The sequence below is a fragment of the Lissotriton helveticus genome, chromosome 8, assembly GCF_964261635.1.
Source record: "Lissotriton helveticus chromosome 8, aLisHel1.1, whole genome shotgun sequence".
Classification (NCBI taxonomy): domain Eukaryota; kingdom Metazoa; phylum Chordata; class Amphibia; order Caudata; family Salamandridae; genus Lissotriton; species Lissotriton helveticus.
The window spans coordinates 632,470,549-632,493,070 of record NC_136069.1 but is presented as its reverse complement, the minus strand read 5'-3'; the positions used below and the strand labels follow the sequence as shown (position 1 = coordinate 632,493,070).

The 22,522-nt window shown below is 47.1% G+C and overlaps 1 long non-coding RNA gene across 1 annotated transcript in view; it reads right to left on the bottom strand.

Moving 5' to 3' along the window:
• Positions 1-558: 558 nt before the first annotated feature.
• Positions 559-22,522, bottom strand: part of LOC144771731 (uncharacterized) — a 33,762-nt gene continuing 11,798 nt past the window's right edge. Inside the window, exons 2-4 of the long non-coding RNA XR_013599452.1 lie at positions 2,302-2,400; positions 2,053-2,199; positions 559-615 (exon numbers count right to left, since the gene is read on the bottom strand). This is a non-coding gene — a long non-coding RNA (uncharacterized LOC144771731). The remainder of the gene's footprint in view (positions 616-2,052; positions 2,200-2,301; positions 2,401-22,522) is intronic.

Sequence of the window (22,522 nt, the reverse complement as noted above, 5' to 3'; positions counted from 1 at the left end):
GCATTACGTATTCTCAGGTCTGATCCTAGGCCGTTCTTTGCATGCTGTGTAGCAAAGTTCTTGGGACAAGCATGGCTCATAAAGTGGAAAGCCCTCACAATATTGGTTCAATTTCAACAGAAACTAGAAAAGCTATAATTTTATGTTTTATTGTAAAAACTATGTGCACTCCCTGGCACAAGCACTTTATTTGTCAAACCTCCGTTGCTATGTTGGGGTCCTATGAATTACATTTTACCAAATTGTCACCCCACTAATTTGATGAATTGGTTGTTTTTATACCTTCTTAATTGTAGAGATGTATTTGACAAATTAAACTGTGCACCTGCTAATGCTATCCTGTTTTTAACAATTTTAAGAAGAAATACACGTTATCGAACTTAGGGCTCAATTGACCATTGTTTGCTGCATTTATTGCTTATTTAAATCAGAAATTTATATTTTTTTTTAAGGAAAAATGTATTTTAAACACAGCGTTTATGAAATTTCTCGAATAAAGCTCTATCTATCTATCTATCCATATATGAAAAACTAAAGAGAACATATTACATTGCATACCTTTGTTGCTCATTAGGGAGGTCTGCAAAATGCACAGTAGACTTTTGTTTCAAGTTTCTGTAAATGAAAACAAACAATATTAATGGCTAGTGATTGTTTGAAATAAAGCACAAATGTAACAAATATTTGTCGTTAAAGTATAATGATTATGGGTATTACAACTAGGTTTTCTAGAAGTCAGAGAGGGCACAAACAGTGATTCTTTTCTCAGTGTGGTATTTCCTGGGTAAGCTTATTCAGCAGTTTTGCTGCAGCACAGATATTGTCCATTCTCATCATTCGGTAATGCTTTTCAGCATTTGGTGTGGAAGGTGCCATATAATCAGCAACAAGGCTCTTTTCTGCATCAGAGCAGTCTTTTGGTTGCGGTCTCATATACACGTCTTGCTTGCTGGCTTGTGATCGAAGGGGCATTGTATCTGTAAGATTTTTTAACATGTGATACCTGTTCGCCATACTATCAATATTTATTTAAAGGTTTTATATTGCTCATGAGCTGATACCATTCTCAACAGAAGTAATATTAAAGTAATCTATTTGGATGCCAAATGAACCCCTATCCATACACTTGTAGATAAACAGCCATTAGCAATATGTGACCTCAAGTGTGCAGCCATCACTGCAATAATACCTTTCATGAAATCGGTGGAGATCATTAGACTGATTCTAAATTGCTCCCCCAGCGGATGATATAAAACAAATTGATCATTTGTTGTAGCAGTCTTCCTTTTCCTTAATATCTCAGGCCTGATCATGGTGAAATATTGCTCAAACCACTGCAGGTAAAGAGGAAAACTAATATGAATTCAAACTGAAAATACAAAGTATAATACGAGCAGTGTATCCGGCAAAGAAAATTCCTTCTTGTTGGATAGTTTTTCTAGGACTTGAAGGAAGTCTTACTTAGCTTTCACCAAGATATGTAAGCAGTTTCCAGGAGTATTTTGCCTGCAGTAAACTCCTTGTACATTGGAAATATTTGGAAAGACATAATTTCAGAGAGGAATTGTGAATCTGCAATTAAAGGAAATATTGTTTATTTTCATCTGATGGCTATTGTACTTAACTAATCATAAACTGTTACCTTCTGTGTGTCACCTCTTTAGAAATACCTCTACTTATTTTTTTCTGCATATCCTTCATTGAGCAGAGGGAATGTTGAGCAGCTGTATATAGGTCATTCTCACGCTCTCTCAAATCTGTAGCAACAATCAGATAATGGATGAAACACTTTATATTTTTAATATAGTTTACAACTGTCTGCTTTGCCAAGCTAGTTGATTTTAGGAGATTGAAAAACATGCGTGTCCGAGGGATGTCCTTAATTAAATTCGTCTTTGGTGCTTCACGATTGTAGAAAAATAAGAATCTTGCTACATTTTCCAGCTTCAAATAAAACATATACAGATAAGTTAATATATAATTTGCTGGAAATTGTGATTATCCGTAGTAGCAGTAAGAACAACTATAGTAGTAAGAGCCTTTTTGCATTACCTCTTGCATGAAGTTGCAGATGGAGAGATCCTCTTTCAAATAGTTGCGGAAACAAACTATAAGTTTACAATCCAAAGACTGCTTCCTGTAAAGTCCAATGTCATTAACCTTCTCCCTATGGATATCTGCCATGATTTTCCTCTTGGTCTGTTGAATTGAATGGTAAAATGTTTTAGAAAACAAACTATTTCAAAATAGAGTTAACTGAGACGCATGTGATGCAAACAGATTGTGGTTATTTAAACTTACGGTTGATATAATTCAGATTCTTTATCATTTTGCTCTTGTTCTTCTTCCTCTTCTCTCTGAAGTTCAGTATCCTTTTCTTCTTCTGATGTTACAGGAAGTCTGAAAAGGAAGGGTTATATTTGAGCCTTAAAAATGGAGTGGACAAATACAAGAGGTAATAAAACATAGGTTTCCTTACAAGGTTGCAACAATATGCATGGATAGAATAGCGACCCTCCAAAGAATTAAAATCATCTGTTAGTGAAATAGAGAAAATATAACAATTGATAATGTTTAAAAAGTTAACAATTATAGCAAACTAACAATAATGACCAAACAATTGTTTACTTACATAACAACTGGATCAACAGTCTTTCATGCAAACGAGAGGAATGCGATTGACTTTGGTAGGAAGAAAAAAGGAAGTTGCACATTTAGAATAGCACATTTTTTGATCAAACGACTTTCAACATATTGCTATTAAAAGTCAAACACTATGTATAAAAACAGAAATAATGAAAGATATAAAAAGGATATTGAAACCGATATGTCTGTAAAACATTTAATTGTTGACAGGCAGGTTGAACTTTGTATGTGATCGGGCTCTCTGATGGCTATGTTAATGTAAGCATCAAGTATTACCTTATCCAAATCCTTCAGCTCAGGATGTTCAGGACTTAATATGACAGGCAGTTTGCACCTGGCTTAAGGAAAGGTAGGCCCATTTAGATCAAGCAGTCACTTGCAAACACACTCCTTGAACATGTAAAGCATTGAACAGCTAAAAGTTGTATCAAGTCCCGAAAATATGGCATAGGCATGGAAGCTGACTACCTTAGCTGTATGCCAAATGTATGAAAAATGGTGGCCTGGTTCTGTGAAGCCATACAAATTAAAAGTTCAAGTATTAATTTGTCCCAGTTAAAAATCAGCAAAAGGCATTAAATTTGGCACAGGTGGGCACTCTACTCTCTGTGATATTGTGTATTTTAAATTGTGTACCTATCACTCAGAATGGGCTAAAAGCATGAAAGTTGCCACCAGTGGGCAGCTTTACCTTAGCAGTATTGTGCATTTGAAATTGTAATTCTATCTGTCATGGTTCCTGAGTTATAGTGTGAAATGTGTGCTTTTAATAGATAATTATTTTGCCATTTACGAAAAATAGAAGGTGCATCAGGAAAAAAGAGTCCAAATTTAAACAAGGAAGTCCTTTGAAATACTTGTATTCTTTAATATAAGACATGAAGTCAGGTATGATAAAAACCACATCAATATACAAAAAAGTACATCACATATATATATATATATTCACTGAAAAAACCATAGGTTATAGACCATATATAGTTAGGAATTAGCATTTAAAAAACCTTATTTTACTCACACAAAACCATTGAAATTCCATATATAGTTAGTTGCACTAACTATATATCGCGCACCTGCAATCCACTGCTGATGATGTCACATATTACATCATTCATGACATGGTCAGTGACATCACTGATGACATCACTGATGACATCTCAAATGACATCACTGATGACATCACTGATGACATCTCATTTGACATCATTCTTGTGCTAATACGATAAACCTCTTCAGACTCTAATATAACCTTAGATGCACTCAGTGTATACAGACACTCACACACTGTCACTCATCCATGGAGTTACTCACACACCTAGTCAGTCATGCAAAGAAACAATCTCACCTCCATTTCTTCAACTATACAGTTATACACACCTTACTTATTCAAACATATACTAACACATATTTACTCTCTTATACAATCCCTGATACAAGTTCACAATGATCCATACAACCACTCACACATTCAGTGGCTCTCATGCACAGTTATTTATATATGCCAACTCTCACATGTACTGTGTTTTACATATGTACTTACTATGACATGTAGCATTGAGATATCCATTCACTCATCAATACACTCATGCACACAGTCAACTGCCCATGTAGCTGTTTCCACATGCACTCTTGAACTCATACACCTAGTGAATCAACTGCTCACACATCTATGCACAGAGTCACACACCTCCCAGCCACCCCCACACAAACTCAATCTCCCATACAAATACTTGGGCAACCAATCAATAACACATATAGCCTCTCGTATAGCTAATGATCAACACATGCAGCAGTTTACATCACAACAGACATAATGATGCACAAATTAAGACAGTTTAGTCACTAACCCATGCATTCAGTGAGACACATTTAATCACTCACTCATACAGTCAGTCACGCACCTACTAAATCCTTCATCCAGACACTTATACATCCACTCATTCTTCAATATGTAAGACATATTTTAACTTTACAGAAACATACAGTCACTGGATGTTGTCATCAGTGATGTCATCAGTGATGTCATTTGAGATGTCATCAGTGATGTCATCAGTGATGTCACTGACCATGTCATGAATGATGTAATATGTGACATCATCAGCAGTGGATTGCAGGTGCGCGATATATAGTTAGTGCAACTAACTATATATGGAATTTCAATGGTTTTGTGTGAGTAAAATAAGGTTTTTTAAATGCTAATTCCTAACTATATATGGTCTATAACCTATGGTTTTTTCAGTGAATTTTCAAGGTTTTGTAAATGCTAATTCCTAACTATATATGGTCTATAACCTATGGTTTTTTCAGTGAATTTCAATGGTTTTTTAATAGCAAATATCATAAGCTGTCGAATGTCAAGTACGTGGTAAGTGAAAACATTTTCGTGTTTATGCACACTGATCTGCTTTGAATGGTGCCCCCCCCCCTCATTTCTATTAGGAGTACTCTCTCTTTGCAGATAGTGAAAGGTAGTTAACGCAGGTCTTTGCCCCCATTGTAATCCGTCGTGCCTGCTTCTCTCTCCATTTGATTCATTGTTATCCAAGTATTTACTGTTTTAGAATTAGTTCTCTTTGGTTCATTCTCTATTTACAAACAAACACAGAGTCGCAATACTCTGTTTAGTCTTTGCAGATAACGAAAAATCGTGTAAAAAAAAAGAAAAAGAATCGAGCAAAATCAGTAGGCCACTAATGGGATCTCTTTTTGACCTCGCAAAAATAGAAACATTAGGAACAACCCCTCATGACAAATACAAAACTAGTGAGATGAACTGAACTCCACACAATGATGGCTGCAAAACAGCTCGGCTCCGCCACCCACCCCGCCCAAAATAACGATAAAGAACGGCTGCCATGATTGGTTGCGGAATGACCACGACGGAGCTACGAAATGGTGCTGCTCTCATGCTAACCCCAGCTTCAGTCTGAAACATCCAGAAACACTGTAGACTACCAATTCGATCAGTTCCGGTAGCGCCCCAATGTAACCCGGTAGAGAAGAACTAGCCCTCCCCTCTTTGACTGATGGTTCTTGTTGCCTGTCCCTTCTGTTGTCATTTAACAGAACTATTTAGCCTGCTGAAAGGGGTTGTGTTCCGACCGCTGGTTGGTGGAGACATTTTGACTATATTCTGTACCTGCGTTGTCGCGTAATGCGTCATATGACGCGCCGCGTTAGCGCATCCGGAAGTCATCCGGGGCGCGCAGCGCGTAACGTAAGCATAACAAGTCATGTGACTTGTTAATAAAACTTTTCATTGGTTCATTTTACTTTTCTTATTGTAATGATGAAAGGCTTGATCATATGACCTAAAAATTACGCTTTTCATTACTTCCGAACATTATTTTTTCTTAAATATATGTTATAATGTTCCAGGCTAATGTACTTTCCCGGAAATTTTACAACTGTCCTGCAAGTAAAATATATTCTTTTTTCGAGAAAAAGAGCGTTTCTTCGTCCCATGACGGAGCCGTTGAGCAAAAGAGGGTCGACCTGCTGTCTTAGTCGCCGATACGCCTGAATATGAGATTCTTATCGATCACTTTATGTTGCAGGAATAGAAAACACAACAGCCCTTGACCATTTATCTTTACTGCGTTCCTTCGTATTATACCTTTTACCCTTCATGTAATTGGTCTGCTTTATTTCACTTGCCTTTTAATGATTCTAAAACAGTGACTATTATTAAAAACTTTACCAATGTATATACTACTACCATGTTTTCTTTTAAAAACCTTTATTGTGAAAATTTCATTATACAAATACGAGCCTATAACCACGTGGGCCGGCCACGGAGCAAACTGTAATCGTATATGATGAATAGACATTTACACTGTAGAGGAACGTAACGGGCGGGCCATTAGGTTGCAAGAACTAAGGTGTCTAACAGTTACGGAATCGGTGGACGTACATTTTATAATTAAAATACGACAGGGCCAGTTACAATAAAATTATCTAGATATACATTTGCGGGCAAGTACCATGGGTGACGTTAATTCGAACTTTCAACAGTACAGTAATCAATAACACATCAGAACTTAATATCAATAGGGATGTCGAAATATTCAATCAATTCTCGTCCCCGCCCGCCATGTGCTTCAAAACTGCATACGTATCTCGTGATTTCAAGGTTCTGCAACCAGTACACAACAAGGAGTTACGAGTCCCATTTATTCTGGCGCCATTTTGGGCGAGGACGGGCAGGTCCAGGATATAGTCAAAATGTCTCTACCAACCATCGACTATGATGATGTTCATATGCTGTATTTATTAGAGTAACACTCAGATGTCCACATGAAATAAATTTGCCACAATCTAAACATGTCATTTTAATCTTTCCAAAGTTCTTCTAAATATTTGGGACCGTTTCCCTTGCCTCTGAAGCTCTCAGTGCCACTTCTTTGATGAATATACTAGCAGGTCAGGGGTTCTCCTCCAAATCTCTCTTTTATGCAGCACTATAATTAATTGTTGCCACCTCTCCATATGACGATGCATGGTATAGTTACCACAACTATATTTTTTTTCGGTTCCTCTAGAGAGTTCATCGTGGCAGATGAAGCGTGTAACGTACCGGGCATTTACCTTTTTTTGCATGTACAGGAAAGGAAAAAAAAATCGAGCGTCCGAGTTCTAAGGTGTCCCAGGGCCATTTTAGTGGACCAGGCCCAAATCCAAAGAACAGGCCGCCATTTTGAGAGTCCTGTTGCAGCCGCCTGTCGCTGTAGCATCAAGAGCAGCCGAAACTCAGCTGAATGGCAACTGAAACGGTAAAGGGGCGCCCCACTACAGCAGACGAGCCAGGCCCAAATCCAAAGAACTGCTATCTCACAGGCTAATGGGGCGACCCACGCCGAGTTTCAGCATTGTAGGATGACCACACAAGTACAGCAACTTGCTAGACATCACCTCGGTGCCATCCGGATCTCGGCGCCCCACTGCAGATGAAGTGCCTCTCAACTATGAAACCACCACGGTGACATCCGGATCTTGGCGCGTTGTGCTGCCTTCGGCCTATTCGCACATCGGTCCGCTACTGACGCCATCTCACAGGCTAATGGGGTGACCCACGCCGAGTTTCAGCATTGTAGGATGACCACAGCAACTTGCTAGACATCACCTCAGTGCCATCCGAATCTTGGCATCTCAACGCCTAGTGGTATCTTCCATACAAAAAATATTGTTACGCTGCCTTTGGCCCCATTCGCACACCAGTCCGCAACTTAGACATCACCTCGGTGCCATCCGGATCTTGGCATCTCAGCGCCTTGTGGTGTCAGTCAGAAAATATTGTTGTGCTGCCTTCGGCCTATTCGCAAATCCAAAGAACTGCTATCTCACAGGCTAATGGGGCGACCCACGCCGAGTTTCAGCATTGTAGGATGACCACACAAGTACAGCAACTTGCTAGACATCACCTCGGTGCCATCCGGATCTCGGCGCCCCACTGCAGATGAAGTGCCTCTCAACTATGAAACCACCACGGTGACATCCGGATCTTGGCGCGTTGTGCTGCCTTCGGCCTATTCGCACATCGGTCCGCTACTGACGCCATCTCACAGGCTAATGGGGTGACCCACGCCGAGTTTCAGCATTGTAGGATGACCACACCAACTTGCTAGACATCACCTCAGTGCCATCCGAATCTTGGCATCTCAACGCCTAGTGGTATCTTCCATACAAAAAATATTGTTACGCTGCCTTTGGCCCCATTCGCACACCAGTCCGCAACTTAGACATCACCTCGGTGCCATCCGGATCTTGGCATCTCAGCGCCTTGTGGTGTCAGTCAGAAAATATTGTTGTGCTGCCTTCGGCCTATTCGCACATCGGTCCGCTACTGACGCCATCTCACAGGCCAACGGGGCGCCCCACGCCGACTTTCAGCATTGTAGGATGGCCACACCAGTACCACAACTTGCAAGACACCACCTCGGTGCCATCCGGATCTTGGCATCTCAGCGCCTTGTGGTCTCTTCTACACCGGAAATATAGTAGAAAATATTGTTGCGCTGCCTTTAGCCCCATTCACACATCAGTCCGCTACTGACACCATCTCACAGGCCAACGGGGCGCCCCACGCCGACTTTCAACATTGTAGGATGGCCACAGAAGTGCGACAACTTACTAGACACCACCTCGGTGCCATCCGGATCTTGGCGCGTTGTGCTGCCTTCGGCCTATTCGCACATCGGTCCGCTACTGACGCAAACTCACAGGCCAACGGGGCGCCCCACGCCGACTTTCAGCATTGTAGGATGGCCACACCAGTGCGGCAACTTCCTACACACCACCTCGGTGCCATCCGGATCTTCGCGCGTAGTGAAGCTGCAGCAGCTGCAAATAAGCTTCAGACAGTGTTACAACCGCTGCTCAGAACTCTCAACTATGACACCACCTCGATGCCATCCGGATCTTGGCGCGTTGTGTTGCCTTCGGCCTATTCGCACATCGGTCCGCTACTGACACCGCCTCACGTGCCAACGTATTTTCTCCACATTTTATACCCTATGCCGCATAACAGGTCATGTGACTTCTTTATAAAACTTTTCATTGGTTCATTTTACTTTTGGTTTCCTAATGATGGAAGGCTTGATCATATGACCTAAAAACAACACTTTTCATTGGATGAAAACTTTTTTTTCCCCCCAAACGATGAAAGCCCCACCTTGTTTCTGGATGTTTCAGACTGAAGCTGGCGTCACCATGAGAGCACCACCATCTCGTAGCTCCGTCGTGGTCATTCCGCGAGCAATCATGGCAGCCGCTCCCCACCAGAAGCCTGCAGGAGTCGGGGCCCCCAAAACTTTTGATGAATTCTCAAGGCGGAGGGGACGCTTTCGAGAATGGGGTCCAAGACCTAGCAGACAAGCGTCCGATTTCCAAGGTGTCCCAGGGCCATTTCAGTGGACCAGGCCCAAAAAGGAAACAGCCTGCCGCCATTTTGAGAGTCCTGTGGCAGCCGCCTATCGCTGCACCGCAAGAGTGGGCGCAACTCAGCTGAATGGCGGATTTTGACACAGTGGACCAAAAGCGGACGGAATGGCAACTGAAACGGTAAAGGGGCGCCCCACTACAACAGATGACACTCCACCTGGAGAGGCCCGTTCACGCCGCCTCCCCCGGGGCGCCCCACGCCGTTATTCGGAGCAGCATTGTAGGATACCAAAACCAGTGCGGCAACTTACTGGACATCACCTTGGTGCCATCGTTCTGCTGCCTTGGAACTATTCGCACAACAGTTTGCTACTGATGACCCACCCCCCGCGACGCCCCACGCCGTTATTTGCTGGGTGGCAACTTACTAGACATCACTTTTGTGTCATCTAGATTTCGGCGCGTTCTGCTGCCTTGGAACTATTCGCACAACAGTTTGCTACTGATCACCCACCCCCCGCGACGCCCCACGCCGGAAATCTGGACGTTGTGCTGCGTTGGGACTATTCGCACAGCCGACCGCTACTTCGTTGTTTTTCTCTAAAAATGTTTATATGTTATTACTATTTTTGTTTTCTTGTATATATTTATAAATTATTAAAGTTTTATAATCTTACTACTTTGTCGGAGTGCTATATATTTTTAATGTGACACATAATTGTAAAAACTTTGATGTACAAAGAGTCATCCCTGGAATCTTCCGCTTCACGCTCGGTCCCCTCCCCAATCACAATACAGGATGGTTTTCAGATAATAGCAACGCTTCTGCTGTGACGGATCTCATCGAGTGTGGGCCTTGATCTACTATAACTCCTTTGAAGACGGGTGATTCTTTACAGCTGTGGCCATAAACTACATCTGCAGGGCTAGCTGATAGCCTAGGACCGGCCTGGACAATCGGACACAGAGGAAAAGGAGTGTCAGAGGGTGCGGTAGTGAATAGGGCGAAAGGGAGGTGTCGGGCGGGCACAGGGTGTGATTCTCAGGGAAGAACAGCGCAGATGGGGGGAGGTTTATTACCCATGCATAAAACAGAGAGCGGGGGTGACCACTGCCTGGGGGAGATGCTTGCGAGGGTGGGGAGCCATGGTAAGGATCGACAGCGTTCACAGAGTGGATCTGGTCAAGGCATCTAAAATGGCTGCCGTGCACGACAAAAGTGTGGCATTTGAAAAAAGACAAGATGGCGCACACAATGTTTTTCAACAATTCCTGATTTCCTTCGAATCGAACGTTAACAGACGTTGGGGCATATTACCAAAGTTAAGCGATATTTATCCCTAACGATGCATTGCAAAGATTTTTTTACCGTCAGAAATTATCGCAGATAAACCTTGCTATTATCAAGGTTTATCGCAAATACGATAAAAAACGAGCGCAATGCATTAATGTCGCTGAAAACTCCGCGATATTCATGCATTACCGAGCTAATGCTCTTAGCCATGTTATCCACCTCCCATTGGATAACATGGCTAAGAACTGCTCAGGGCAGCTGTTACTTTTTGGAGATATTCGCGCTTATCTCGAATATTTCCAAAAGTTGATAATAGGAGATAGCGATGTTAGCGACTGTTTCCAGTCGCTAACATCTTGGCATGCCCACTTTGCATGTCATTAGTGATAAATATCACTCACATGCAAAGTGGGACCCAAGATGGTCGCTATCTCCTACTAGCCGTCGCTAACTGGTGTTAGCAACAGCTAGGTAATACACATATAATTTTATCTCCGCGAAGCGGAGCGCTGTTACAGATATATATCTTGTTTTTGAACGTTAATTTCTCAAAATGCACTGAAGCACATATATTGAGACATAGCAAAGGCACATCGGGCTACCAGTCCCTAATATTTTACCAAGTTTCGTGCAAATCCATTCAGCCGTTCGATTATTATTATTATTATTTTTTTTTGCCCCGCGGGGCCCTTTTAAAACCTCCACATCAAACCTAGGGGGTCAGCGAGGATCTACTATGCCCCCTTATGGTCATCAGCCGTTCGATTATTATTATTATTTTTTTTTTTGCCCCGCGGGGCCCTTTTAAAACCTCCACATCAAACCTAGGGGGTCAGCGAGGATCTACTATGCCCCCTTATGGTCATTTGCCCCTTCGCTTTGGCCTCCTCTTGTCTCTCGATCCTACCGAGAGACAAGATGGCGGCCGCTACGTACTGTTTGGAATGTTTACAGACACCGGAGAGCCAATCAGCTTCGCTTCGCAAAGCTCCGTAACGCGAAAAGTACGCGAAGCGGTGCGCTGTTACAGATATATATCTTTTTTTGAACGTTAATTTCTCAAAATCCACTGAAGCACATATATTGAGACCTAGCAAAGGCACATCGGGCTACCAGTCCCTACAATTTTGCCAAGTTTCGTGCAAATCCATTCAGCCGTTCGATTATTATTATTATTATTTTTTTTTGCCCCGCGGGGCCCTTTTAAAACCTCCACATCAAACCTAGGGGGTCAGCGAGGATCTACTATGCCCCCTTATAGTTATTTCCCCCTTTGTTTTGACCTCCTCTTGTCTCTCGATCCTACCAAGAGACAAGATGGCGGCCGCTACGGACTGTTTGGAATGTTGACAGACGCCGGAGAACCAATCAGCTTCGCTTCACAAAGCTCCGTTGCGCGAAAAGTACGCGTCCTGGGCCGCTGCCCAGTCCGCTGTTACAGATATATATCTTTTTTTAAACGTTAATTTCTCAAAATCCACTGGAGCACATATATTGAGACCTACAAAAGGCACATCGGGCTACCAGTCCCTACAATTTTGCCAAGTTTCGTGCAAATCCATTCAGCCGTTCGGGCTAAAAGTGAGGCCAACCGCCCTATGGAAAACTCAATGTTAAAAACACGTTTTGGGACCCCCCTTTTTTCTCGACCCCCCCTGGACGAAACCCCCCCCAATTTTCAGGGGCTGCTCAGAAACAAAATGTGCCATTTTCCTGAAAATTTCAGCCAATTCCGTCCACAAACGCCAAAGTTATTAGACATAGAATTTTCAAAAAACCCATAGAGAAAAAATCCTAACTATATATACCTACTGGCGACCGCCAGTAGGTAATATATATATATATATATATATATATATATATATATATATATATCTCCAGAACGATCTGCCCCCGCAACTTCCAACCCCACACGGCGGCGGCGAAGAAGGAGGCTCAGACCCCACATGACTTCAGGCCAGATGTTTTTTATTCAACCTCACACACGACGCGTTTCGAGCAAAATAGCCGACCTACCGTAGATGGTTAGGGCCATGCGAGACCATGTCTTAAGATCTTCTTGCGTGCGATCCCACAGTGAGGCCAGGTTTAGCTCTCTAGAGACAATTGGTGAAGCCGAGAGATATACTCCCAGGTATTTCATCCCCCCAGGCGCGAGCAGTAAAGTGGAAGCCCAGTCCCCTGCCTCGTACTGATCGTCCAGAACCCAAAGCGTAGACTTGCTCGGGTTCATATAGAGCCCAGAGGATTCACCAAAGATCTGTAAGATTCACAGCAATTGCGGCCCCGACTCATCAATGTCAGTGAGGAAGTACAGGACATCATTGGCATATAGCACTATCTTATCAACAACACCAGAAACCCATCTGAAGCCTTTGAGGTGAGCATCAATGCGCACCCACGCCGCCAGCGGCTCCATAGCGAGCGCGAACAGATAGGGGGAGAGGCGGCAACCCTGACGCATTTCCCGTTGGATCTTAAACTAAAGATATCACCCGCACCGACGCCGTAAGATCTGTATAAAGCAGCCGCAGGTAGACCATGAAAGGTGGGCCAAAGTTAAGACGTCGCAATAATGCAAACAGATACACCCAGCTTAGGGAATTAAACGCCCTATCCATATCTGCCAATAGGAGAGCCGCTGGCTCTCCAAGCTGTCTCCAGGCCGATATTGCAACATGCGCTCGTCTGATATTATGATGGGTTGCCCTTTGGGGCATGAATCCGGCCTGGTCCGGATGTACCAGGTCCCTGATATGTGGCCTGAGCCTGTTGGCCAGAGCCTTAGCCAACACCTTGGCCTCAATATTAAGAAAGGAAATGGGGCGATAGGACTCATGCCGCTCCGGAGGCCTCCCTGGCTTAAGAAACACTACCACCTCCGCATGCATCCAGTCCGGAGGAAGCAAGCCACATTCCTGCACCTCCTCAATCACCGGTCTAAAGTGGGGACCTAGCTGCACGAAAAAGCGTTTAAAAAACTCACTCGGGAAGCCACTGGGACCTGGCGCCTTCCCCGGGCGCAGCTCCCCCAAGGTTGTGCTAGGTTCGTCGTCTGACAAGGTCGATCCAGCCTCTCCCGCACATCATCTGACACAGCCCGTGGGGGGAGATCGTCTAGGAACTTCTGGACGGTCTCCTCAGGGAGACACTCCAGGTGTGCATATAAGCCCTCATAGTACGCCGCAAAACTCTCGGCGATGGCCGGGGCCTCAACAATTGGCGCCCCCTCCAGATAAAAGATCCGAGGCAATGGCTAGGCATGCAGGGAACCCTGACACAGGCGGTGGAGCATCCTGCTGGATTTATCCCCCCATTGATACACCTAACTGCACGTAGCCCGCTAGGCCTGTCGCGCCTCATCATCAGAGTCACGGAGTATTGCTGCTGGGCCAATATTGTCTCCTCGCCTGACTTCCATCTGCCTCCCGGCTCCTGCGATCCAACGCCTCAATGTCAGCCTCCCGGTGCACCAAGTCCCGCTGCTGCTCCTTCCTTGCCGCCACGCACCACGAGATATCGACACCCCGCAACGTCGGTTTCATTGCCTCCCAAAGAGTCGCGGGAGAGTCAACGGACCCAGCATTAGCACCAAAATATTCCACTATGGCCTTTGTCAAATGCTCCCTATACTCCTCCCCCTGGAGGTGCCACCCCGACATACGCCACCGAATCGGCTGCCGCCCCGGGCCTAACTGAAGCGTAAGCACTACAGGCGAGTGATCAGAGATGGCCCTGTGCAGTATATCAGCTGAGTGCACCTTATCGGCAAGTCCCCTGGGAACAAAGAAATAATCCAACCTGGAGAAGGAATCATGCACTGCAGAAAAATATGTGTACTCCCTACGAGGGCCATGTCTATGTCGCCACACATCCACCCAGTCAAGCCCCATGACCATGGAATAAAGTTTGGTAGATGGACCTCCTGCCAAGGGAATCCCCGCACTCCTCCACCTGTCAAGCCCGGGCTCCATCACATCGTTTCAGTCGCCATCCACTATGGACAAGGCATCTGGCATATTCCCCCACAAAAAAAAAGGAAGAGTCGTTCCACCAAAGCGAAGAAGGCAGCGAAGAAGGAGGCTCAGACCCCACAGGACTTCAGGCAAGATATTTTTTATTCAACCTCACACACTACGCGTTTCAAGCAAAAAGCCCTTGTTCAGGTGTAGTCTTGGTCAATCGCCATTGCTTTTTTATGTCTATAGTGACCACCCCCTTCACCATCACAGGTCACATGGCCATAATCCCAGAAGAAAGACTACATTAAAGAACCAAGAATGCATTCCTTGTACATTTAAATAAAGCACGCTTAGAACACATAAACATATCATAAATATCTGCAAAACTTGCTGGCTTTAAAAATGAAGAATATATGTTCTTCGAAATGTATAAATATTGCTGGATAAATCCGCATAATGCATGCTAACGATCTGCCACCAGGGGTCTCTTTTCGGATATAGGTGGTGGTGGCGAGGGCAAGGTCTGCGGATCAGAGTTGGCGGCTGGGGGTGTAGAAGGTGAGACGTCTGTTGAGGTATGCTGGTCCAGTGTTGTGAAGTGTCTTGTGTGCGTGGGTGAGGAGCTTGAAGGTGATCCTCTTGTTGACGGGGAGCCAGTGTAGGTCTCTTATGGGGTGTGATGTGGCTGCGACGAGGGATGGCTAGGATCAGGCGTGCGGAGGCGTTATAAATGCGTTGTAGTCGTTTCAGGAGTTTGGCCGGGGCTCCTGCATAGAGGGCGTTTCCGTAGTCCAATCTGCTGCTGACATGAGCCTGGGTAACTGTTCCTCTTGTATCAGTAGGGATCCACCTGTAGATCATGCAGAGGGTGTTGAAGCAGGAGGATGAGACGGCATTGACGTGCTTTGTCATGGAGGGGGTGGTGTCTAGGATGAACCCCAGGTTGTGTGCGTGGTCGGTGGGTGTCGGTGCAGCTCCCAGTGCGGTCGGCCACCAGGAGTCGTTCCAGGTTGAGGGGGTGGAGCCAAGGATGAGGACTTCTATCTTGTCAAATCAAATCAAATCAAAGTTTATTATGTTTTGGCTCTCAATGAGGGCCACATAAAATTATACACACCATTATACAGTGAAAATAATAAAGAAGTAACAAACATACAACAAGAAGAAAACACTACAATTATCAGCGATTAAAGCAAACATCAAACAACTCCCTGTCATCATTAATAAATATTTAAGAACCCTTTGAAAAATTTAAAAATTCTAAAACAAAACAATTCATTTGGAGGGCAGTAAAGTGCATGTAAGAACAATTTAGCATTTACAATTCCCAATTGTAAACAAATAGGTTTTAACCATTTATGGCGCAAAGAGCGTAGTACAGGACAAATAAACAAGACGTGATTACGATCTTGTACAGCGTTATTACAAAAATTACATAATGGGGATCCCCCATACCACTTTGCTAGTAGTGAATTGAGAGGAAGCAAATCATGTCGTAAAAGGTACCATAGTCTACGAACTCCATGGGGAATATTCCAGATAAGATATTGTTGGGTCTGCTTGGGGATATATGTTTTTAGAAGGGATTCCCTGTCATATAATCTGGGTTGGGCAAGGGTATCCAACTTATAACATAGATCCCACGACGCACTTTTTAATTTAGCTTTTAGTTCTAGGGGAGAGAGTAAAAATAAGGTACTCTCATCCAACTCTAATAGGGCTACTGCATTCCTAAAGTTTTTTACTACTGACGAGAATTCATTAAAATTGCCCAATAGTTCCTTTTTAATGACTTCTCTTAGGGTACCAGGTTTACCTCTAGCCAGGCAAGCTACCCATCTTACAAGAGCAACCAGCCCCTGTGCCCAACAACTTCGAAGTCCGAATTCCAACCTACATGAAGAAGTAGAACATGCATTATTAAAAGATGAAACTTTCCGCAGTACCCTTCCTTCCATTTTTTGAAGAAATCCCCAATGTTTCAGCTCTACTAATTCGATTCCATATAGTAGAGTAGCTGGAACTTTTGCTCTAAAAACATCCAACAAGAGTGAGAAATGCCTCTTCCCGGTAGCATTGTATAACGAACATAACCCCATTCCATGGGCCAGTGCTTTGCGAGAGTTATGTTCGATGTGGGGGTTCTCACTAAGATTCGCTGATATTATTTTGCCTAAAAAGGTATAAGTTTTAACCACGTCGAGTTTTTGTCCCCCAATAAACCACTTATAACTTCCTGACCTACATTTTCTCTTACCAAAAATACACATGATTTTACTTTTCGATGTATTAATTTTCATATGATGTGCTACAGCAAATTGGTTCAATGCAAGCAGACGATTAGATAAACCCTTCGGGGTCAAATCTAAATCAAGTATATCGTCTGCATACATTAGAATAGATATAGCAGACCCTCCAATTATCGGTGCAAGTCCCTCACAAGCGGAAATAGAGGTTGGTAGGTCGGCCATATATAAAGAGAACAATATGGGCGCCAGTATACACCCTTGTTTAAGCCCATTCTGGGAGGGGATAGATGAAGTGAGACCCCTTTCCCAACCTTGTAGCACCTTACACCATGTGTTCGTATGCAGAGACCTAACCAGTTCAAGTAGGTATCCTGGCATACCCAACACGGCCAGCTTTCTCCACAGCGATGGACGATCCACTTTGTCAAACGCTGTGGAGAAATCAATAAATGCGGCATATATGCCACCACCACGGACACATACATATTTGTCAGTAATCACCTGCAGTAATGTCAGGTTATCTAACGTTCCATGTTCTTCACGGAAACCTGTTTGTTCCATTGGTAAAATCATATTAGTTTCTGCCCATTCCACAATTAACATTAAAAGGCATTTAGCGAAGGGGCGTGGTTTCGGCGCCGACCGGGATGGCTGCGTGAGCGAGTTGCTCCGCGCCGCGTCCCGTCCTTTATCCTGCCAAACGTCGCCCCGGGTCGCCTGGTGGCTGGGAATGTGGACCGGAGGGGCCGCTGCCCTACTGGAGAGCATTTGACCCCGGGCGGAGCTCTGGCTGCTGTGTGCGGGAGGACGTAGTGCTCGGCTCCCTCCGGCGAGCGGACAAAGGCAAGATGGCGGCGCCGACTGCGAGATAGCTCCGGGAGCGGAGCGGTGAGGGACACCGGAGCAGCGGCAGGCGCCTGCGGCACCCCCGAGCGGTGGTGGGTAGTGCGGTGGCCCATAGGAGCGGGCCCCGAATTGCGGAGAAGGTCGGAGGGGTTGCCGGCAGGAAGGGCCCCCCTCCCCCACCCGGGCCCTCGGTCAGCGCGAGAGCGGCGCCTGGGAGTGCGCTGTGCCGGCAGAGGCACTGCTGAGCTGTGTGGCCGCTCGCCCGCCGGCCGGACCGCAGTGGGGGCCGACGGCGCATGGAGACGTGCAGCAAGCAGCTGGGGCGCTGAGAGAGGGACCGCCCGGGGCGCCCCCGCATCCCGGATCACGAAAAACATGGCCGTGGGTCTGGACCTTGCTGGGGGTCCCGCCCGGTGGAGGGCACGGATACGCCGAATTAACAGCGAGGTGCTGGGCTGTGCATGGTGTGTTACGGAGACCAGTGTTGCCGGGGGCAGTGTGTTCGGCGTGCCCTGGAACCCACTTAATTGACTGGCAGCCTCTTAGGCGGAATCTGCTCCCCCTGGCCCTGGTGAGCCTAGCAGACGCTCTATGGGAGGCTGAGGCAGCATGGAATGCTCTTTCGAATTGGATACTGTCGGATGACCGGGAGTGGGGTGCAGTTGGCGCCGCGAATTCTCGCTTGCCTGGGGATTGGTGGGCCGCGCTGGTTGGGACACTCCGCTGAGCGTTTCTGGTGCGCCTAGCCATTATCCGAGGGGGCGGCTTGAGAGGCTGAATACCTGCACACAAGATGGCCGCGAAGGGGAATGGCGCCGCCGAACCGCCTGAAAGGGGAAGCCGGGGGTCGGAGGATGCGAGTGGCAGCTTCCCAATGGAGGCCTCAACACAGGAACAGAGGCTAAACCTCCGCCTTGATGCTATCCTGGCCGCGATCACTGCTACGAAGGATGAGCTGCGCCAAGACATTGCGCAGGTGGCGTCCGGCCTCGGCCTGCTGAGGGCAGATCACACCAAGCTCTCTGACCGTGTGAAATCCAATGAACTGCTGCTCCAAGAGCTGAAACCGGCGGTGGTTACGGCGGAGCATAAAATTGATGATGTTATCCGTCGACTAGCGAATCTGGAGCGCCGCACGGAGGACGCGGAAGGCCGCAACCGCCGGAACAACGTGCGGGTGGTGGGGCTACCAGAGAAAATTGAGAAAGGTGATGCGATAGCCTACTTGGAGGACTGGTTCCGCACAGTGGTGGCGCCGGAGGGCCTCTCCCCCTTCTTCTCCCTGGAAAGAGCGCACAGGGTGCCCGCGAGGCCTCCTCTGGAGGGCCGACCGCCTCGACCGATGGTGGCCAGACTGCTGCACTATAAGGACCGAGATCTGCTGATCCAAAGGGCGAGAGATCGTGGGCCCTTCCAGGTGGACAACAGTAAGGTGACGATCTTTCCGGACTATACGCAGGAGGTACAGAGGAGCAGGGCCTCTTTCCTGCCGGTGAAAAAAGAGCTGAGAGAGGAAGGGGTTCAATACTCCTTGCTTTTCCCGGCCAAGCTGCGGATCATCGTTGATGAGAGGACGCACTTTTTCCAAACACCTGACGAAGCGTGGTCCTGGCTGGAACTATATCGTGCAGGAACGGATCGGGCTCACAGGCCCGCCAGGGATCGAGAGCAGCCGGTCAGGGTCAGGAAGTCGCAGCGCATCCGCTCCCGGAATAGGCGCCAACGGGCCGAGCGTGAGGCGCAAATACTGGCAGATAGAAAGAGTGCGTTGGAGGCCACGGCGAACATCACGGGCTCACAACGAGATGACGCCTCCAGGGGCTCGGCTTCGGAGGACGACGGTGAAGGTGAGAAGACCGGCGATGAAGACTTGGAGGTGGGGGGAGCGCAAGGGCCAGAGGTTACCCCGCAGACATCGGATGGTATCTTTAATGGATGAAGTTCGTGGTTGCTGAACTTTTATCGGGCCTGGACGCTCCTGACTTCTTTTGGACTGCCAGGTATGGGGCTGCATTAGCAGCATGGGGCTGTGGGCGCGGGGTGGTTGCTCTGTCGTCCTGGTTCGGGGCTCCATAGTCCTCTTTAGACCCTTAAGGTCTTCTGTGGTGTCGACCACAGATTAGTGTGATGTGTTGGGTGTTTGAGGTTTGGAACGGGGCTGAAGCTGGGTTACTAGGCCCTGTCCTGGGGAGGGGGGGAGTGGGAGTTATGGGGTGTGTTTCGAAGGGGTTGTTCAATTGCTGCAATGCGGGTCACAGTTCTTGGCGAGCGCCACTGTTGGGATTGATGCTCTATGGGGACGTTACCTAATTTGAAATGTGTCACATGGAATGTCCGGGGAATTCGAACTATGGTTAAGCGCCACAAGGTACATGCCTACTTGGTGAGGCGGGGAGTTCAGATAGCGATGCTTCAAGAGACTCACCTGACACAGCAGGAATGTGGGGCGTTGCAGAGGAGGTGGCGGGGTCAGGTGTTCGGCACGACTTACTCAGCGTTCGCCAGAGGGGTGTTAATATGGATCAGAGCGGGCACGCCATTCCAAGTCACGAGTCAGAAGATTGATCTGGAGGGTCGTTATGTGGTGGTGGAGGGGAGGCTGTGTGGTAGGGAAGTGGTGCTGTGTAACATCTATGCCCCCAATGCTGATCAGGCACATTTCTTTGAGGGATTGTCGCGCTCACTGGCGTATTATTTGGCGGGCCCGATATTGCTGGCGGGGGATTTTAACTCTATTTCGGATGTGCTGTTGGACAGGTCGCACCCGCCTTTAGCAGACTCCCCAGTGCGCAGACTTGCAACTCATAGGCGGGACTGGCAGGAGAGGTGGGGCTTGGTGGATGTATGGCGGGCGCAGCACCCCGAAACTCGAGATTACTCCTACCACTCTGCACTGCATGATCTGCATGTTCGACTGGATTCGGTGCTGTGTTGTGAGTCTCTGGCGCAGATGGTGACTCACTCTGAATATTTGTCTAGAACCATTTCGGACCATAACCCACTGCTGATTTCTGTGCAATGGCAGCTGGCGAGATCGGCGGTCCCTACGTGGAGACTTCGCCCGGAGACGCTGGAGGATCCGGCGTTCTGTGACACGGTCCGACAGGGTATAGACGAATACTTCGCGGTTAATGCTGGGTCGACAGAGACTAGAGCGAATGAATGGGACGCGATGAAAGTGGTGGTGAGGGGGGTGTGTATGGGTCGGTTTCTGACTGTGAGAGGTACAGTGCTGAATGACCTCGCGAAGGCGGAGGAAGTGCTGAGAGGGGTGGAACAGCGGCGGCCCGAGCGACCGGAGCTGCAGGATAGCTTGTTGCGTGCTAAGGAGGCGGTGGCGACAGAGACAGAGAGACTGCGGTGCTATGATTATAAGTTGTATGCGGTGAAAGTGCATGACGAGCGAGATAAAGTGGGCACGCTCCTTGCGAAGTTGGCTGATCCGAACCCTAGAGGATGTCCGGTTATGAGTGTGCGCCAGGAGGATGGGGAGGTGGTTTATTCGCAATCGGCGGTCCTGGGGCGCTTTCAGTCCTACTACGCGAGCCTGTACACCAGCCACCTCGAAGTGGATGCCGCGGACATAGGCGATTATTTGGCTCAGATCCCTCTACCGGTACTGGATGAGGAGGACGCGCGGGATCTGGGGGGCCCTGTAACCCTAGCGGAAATCAGAGGGGCGATTAGTCATATGGCGCGAAACAAAACTCCTGGGGTGGATGGGTTGCCGATCGAGTTCTACGCCAAATTTATGGAAGTGTTGGCTCCCAGACTGCAGGTTGTGTATGCGGAGGCGGAACAATTGGGGCGGTTGCCTGACTCTATGACGGAGGCGCTGGTTGTGCCCCTGCTGAAGCCGGGCAGGGATGCATTGGATGTTTCTTCTTTTCGTCCGTTGTCTATGCTGACTGTAGATTATAAGATTTTGAGCCGCATCCTGGCCACCCGGCTCCTCCCACTGATGACCTCTTTGGTGCATAGGGATCGGGCGGGATTCATTCCCTCAAGGAGCACTTCGATGAATATCCGCCGGCTGATTGGGGTTATTGATAGTGCTGCCCTGGCGGATCCAGGCCCGGTAGTGCTGACGGTTGATATTGAAAAGGCGTTTGATAGCTTGGAATGGGATTTTTTAGATGGTGTGCTGTTGAAGTTCGGAGTTGGGGAGGGGTTCCGGGGCTGGACGAAAGTGCTCTATTCTTCGGCTAAGGCGAGGGTGCGGTTAGGGACCTTGGTCTCCTCGGTTTATCCGGTCTGCAGGGGCACGAGGCAGGGCTGCTCGCTGTCTCCTCTGCTCTTTGCTCTAGCAATGGAACCGCTGGCGGCGCGGGCGAGGCAGGGAATTGTTTTTGACGGGATTGCGCTGGGGCTCGACTCGCATTATATTTCGTTGTATGCCGACGACTTGTTACTGTATCTGGCAGACTCTGGGAGGGCTCTTGAGGGCGCGGTGGACATGCTGGACAGGTTCGGGAGGCTCTCAGGCCTCAGGGTGAACTGGACTAAGACTTGTGTGTTTCCGCTGCGGAAGACCACGCTCTGCCCGCAGCTCACGAGGCCGGTAGTGTGGGAGCCCTCTTGTTTTGTTTATTTAGGAGTGCGTATCTACCATGACACGGCGGACCTCCTTGAGGGGAATGTGGGGC